We start from the raw sequence: 4,305 nt of genomic DNA on the forward strand, positions 1-4,305 counted from the left end.
GCCCTTCTGCCATGCATTCTACCCTCCAGACCAAGGGTTGGCAAACTTTTTTTCTGTAGATAGTCATATAATAAATATTTTAGGCTCGCGGGCCATGTGGTCTTTGTTACAACCATTCAACTCTGCTGTTGTGGAACAAAAGCAGTCATCTTTAAGACATAAATGAATGAGCATGGCTATCTCTCAGTAAAATTTCACTTAAAAAAACAAAAACAAAAACAAAAACAAGTGGCAGGCTAGATTTGGCCCCCAGACTGTAGTCTGCCAACTCCTGTTTTAGATACACCAAATGTATTCCTTTGCACGTGCTGGTTTCTTTTGTCTTGGAGCTTTTGTCCTTTACCCCCAGCTCAAATAAATTAATTTATTGGAACGCTATTAGGTGTCAGAGACTGTCCCGGGATCTAGAGATGTAGCAGGGAGAAAACAGACAACATTTTCTACTGCATAGAATTCAGATTCTAGTGGGAGCAAATAGATAGTAAATCAGTGGCAAACAAAAGCATGCAAGGCAGGTAGAACTACAATGAAGAAAAATCAGGCAAAGTAAGGGGTGAGGATGTTATTTTTTAAATATAATTTATTTTTTACATTTACATCCAAGTTAGCATATCGTGCCACAATGATTTCAGGAGTAGATTCCTTAAGCCCCTTACTGATTTAGCCCATCCCCCCTTCCCCACCCCCTCCAATAAACCCTCTGTTTGTTCTCCGTATTTAAGGGTCTCTTCTGTTTTGTCCCCCTCCCTGTTTTTATATTATTTTTGCTTCCCTTCCCTTATGTTCATCTGTTTTGTCTCTTAAAGTCCTCATATGAGTGAAGTCATACGATACTTGTCTTTCTCTGACTGACGAATTTCGCTTGGCGTACGAAAATATGGAAGGCTTCAGGAATTTGCGTGTTATCTTTGCACAGGGCAGTGCTAATCTTCTCTGTGTTGTTCCAATTTTAGTACATGTGCTGCCAAAGCGAGCACGAGGATGTTATTTTAAATAGAGTGGTCAAGGAAGTTAACTTTGATGAGGTGATATGGGCACAAAGATGAAAATAAAGTATAAGCTCCATCAATGTGGATGAGGTGGGGGGTGGGGCAGGGTGGTAAGCATTCCAGGCAGAGGGAGTGCCAAGTACAAAGTGCCCAAGGCAGAGCATTCTTGATATACTGGAGGAAGTGAAAGGGGGCCAGGGTGGTGTAGTGAAGGAGTGAGGGAGGAAATCAGAAACGTAGCTGTGGGCAACGTTGTTTAAAGCCTTATAGGCCATGGAAAGGACTTTGATTTTTATTCTAAATCAGTATGGAAACCACTGAAAGGTAGAGAGCAGAGGGTGCTGTCATCTGCCTTCTATTTTAATAGGATCTCTCCAATAGCCGCGTGTAAGATGAAGTGTAGGGAAGTTGGAATGAAAGCTAAGAGACCGCTAAGGAGGCTGTTGCAATAATCCGGGGGACAAATGTTGTTTAGGGGGATGATAGCAGCAATGGTATGAGTGGTCAGATGCTGAATATATTTTGAAGGCAAAGCTGAAAGGTAGTGTGTGGAGGAAATACTCAAGGATAACACCCAAGAATTTTAACCTGAGCAACTGGAAGGGTGAAATCTGATGGACTGAGATAGCAAAAACTGTAGGAATTACAGATCGGGTGGGAATAACAAAGATTTATTTAAGTTATGTTATTCTTTTTTTTTAATGTTTTTAAATATTTTCTTATTTTATTTTTGAGACAGAGAGAGACAGAACATGAATGGGGGAGGGTCAGAGAGAGAGGGAGACACAGAATCTGAAGCAGGTTCCAGGCTCTGAGCTGTCAGCACAGAGCCCGACACGGGGCTGGAACTCACAGACCATGAGATGAGATCATGACCTGAGCTAAAATCGGACACTCAACCAACTGAGCCACCCAGGTGCCCCTTAAGTTATGTTATTCTTAAAATGCTTATTAGACCTGTAAGTGGTAACATTAAATAGGCAGTTGAATTAATGGTTTTGAGTTCAGTGGAAATAATATGGATAGACTAGTTATCTGGGAGTTACCTGCAATAAAGCTGAAATCAGATAGAATCAGTTAGGGAGAAGTGAGAAGAGACTAGAGGTCAGGGACTAAGTTCTGGAACAATCCAACGTTTGGAGGTTGGGAAGAGGAAGAAGAGCCACAAAGAAGACTTAAAATGAGTGACCAGTGAGACAGGAAGTGAAGTAAGAGTGACTACTCTGGGGCCAAGTGAAGAAAGCCTTTCCAGAAGGAGGAAATGAACAACTCTGTGAAATATTGCCAACATGTTGAGCAAGATGAGGACAAAGGCATGACCCAGATTTGGCAACATGGGAGCCATTGTTGACGTTTTGTTTGAGGAGTAGTGAGGATGACAGACTGTACAGAGTGTATATGACAGAGGATGGGAGAGGCGCAAATAGTACCTTCTTTCCCCTGGGATCCTCTAATACATTTTACCCTTACAACACTTTTCACAATTATACTTATTGGCTTATATCTCTATCTCCTCAACTGAGCTTTGAGCAACTTCAATGCTGAGCCATGTTTCATCCATCCTGTCTACAGTACAACACGGGCACAAATCAAGTACTCATCAAGTGTTTGTTGAATGAATATGATACTGTAATCTAAGAAGGAGAGTTTTCATGTAAATGAATATGAGTACCATTGAGACTAGAAAAAATAATACTAAGTAGAAGAACTTGAGAAAGAGGGAGAATGGGTACTTTTATTACCGCATGGTGTTACGTATGACACTAGAGGTATTTGGGTTTCTACCCTGAACATTTTACTTTTTTTTTTGTCTTGAAAGTACATATAAATTATTCTCCATAACATATGGTGAGATCAGTTAGTATAACTAGTCCAAATTTGCTAAAGAGGATAGTAAAGCCCTGGAAGATTTAGGAAATATGCCCTCACCCTGTAGACTATGTGTGCTTGGTATAAGATTCCATAAAATGTGTCCCTCTCCTTTCTTTTGGGTTTCCAAAGTTACCAACACACCTCTGTTGTAAGACACCTCCCCAAATCCCTATTACCCTTTTTGGTTTTTTTGTTTTTTTTTTTTTTAAGATGACATTTTTAAAAACGAGAATCGCTAAAGGAATTACTTTGGGGTCTGAATAACAGTGAGTTGATTAATTCTCTCCTGGTTGGAATGATTATTTGATCATTCAGTCCTTAGAGCCATGACTATTCAGATCCAGAAGCAAAAATTATTACATGATGATTCAAGTGACTTTCTGATTATACTGCTTAATAAAATTAACACTGAAGTCTGAAACAGTGTCCAGAAGTCAAATGGTGATTTTCCGAGGGTCTATTAAAAAGAAAAAAAAAAAAAAAGTTTCATTTCAAAGGACAAAATGTTGCCAGTCCTTCTATCTCCAAGGGAGTAAGGATTAGTAAGTAGTTCAGTTAGTTCCTGCAAATTAGGGATTCAGTTATATTTTATTTATTCAATACGGGAGTTTTTATAAGTGTTGGGTGAGTCATTTGGTAAGACCAAAGCCAAGGTAAATTAAAGCAGTCGCTGGTTGAAGATATTTTTATTGCAATGAGTAGGTCTCCCTCTGGGATTTGGATATACAGGTGTGGTCAAACTTTGGCATGGAAAGTAAGTAGAATCATGAATTCTAAACCAGTGACTCCTAATGTCTTGAGCATGTAATGCTACAGATACATCTAGACACATTTGCTATAAGAAGCCAAAAACATGTGACAGAGGAAATTAGATAGAAGCAGTTGTTCTTCCTTTAGAGTTTACTTACCAATGATCCCAAGGACCCAAATACCTACATGTATATATATACATATATATATATATATATATATATATATATATATACATACATATATATATATATACATACATTTTTACAAAGAAATAATCTTCTAGAAAACTATTCTTGTGAATTACTCTTTTGTGCCTATCAAGCTTTTCTATTTTGTGGGTCGTGGATTTAATAGGTTGTAATGCTGTTTCAAACACCATAGATACTTAATGCACCATGAAAACCCCTTAAGCTATGGGAAATTATAAAAATGTCTCAGTGCCATGGTCACAAATGTGAATGATCTTCTCGACATGAACTTCAAAGGTAAAATGAACTTACATTTCCTGTAGATTTCTGAGTGTTCATTGTCCAGTGACCATGGTCCCCGAGATTTCACCCATGCTTCTCAGGATTCTGTTCCAATCAGCTAGCCAACTCTCAGCTATGGTGGCTCTAGAAATTCAGGCCTGGGGATGCCCGGATGGCTCAGTTGGTTAAGCCTCCAAGTCTTGGTTTTGGCTCAGGTCATG

General features: G+C 39.0%; 1 non-coding gene across 1 annotated transcript; it reads right to left on the reverse strand.

The window, feature by feature from the left end:
• Positions 1–871: 871 nt before the first annotated feature.
• On the reverse strand, positions 872–977 carry LOC113602952 (U6 spliceosomal RNA). Its single transcript, XR_003424465.1, has one exon. It is a non-coding gene; the product is annotated as a U6 spliceosomal RNA (small nuclear RNA).
• Between the last annotated feature and the right edge of the window lie 3,328 nt (positions 978–4,305).

Source organism: Acinonyx jubatus, chromosome B4 (assembly GCF_027475565.1).
Source record: "Acinonyx jubatus isolate Ajub_Pintada_27869175 chromosome B4, VMU_Ajub_asm_v1.0, whole genome shotgun sequence".
In the NCBI taxonomy this organism is placed as follows: domain Eukaryota; kingdom Metazoa; phylum Chordata; class Mammalia; order Carnivora; family Felidae; genus Acinonyx; species Acinonyx jubatus.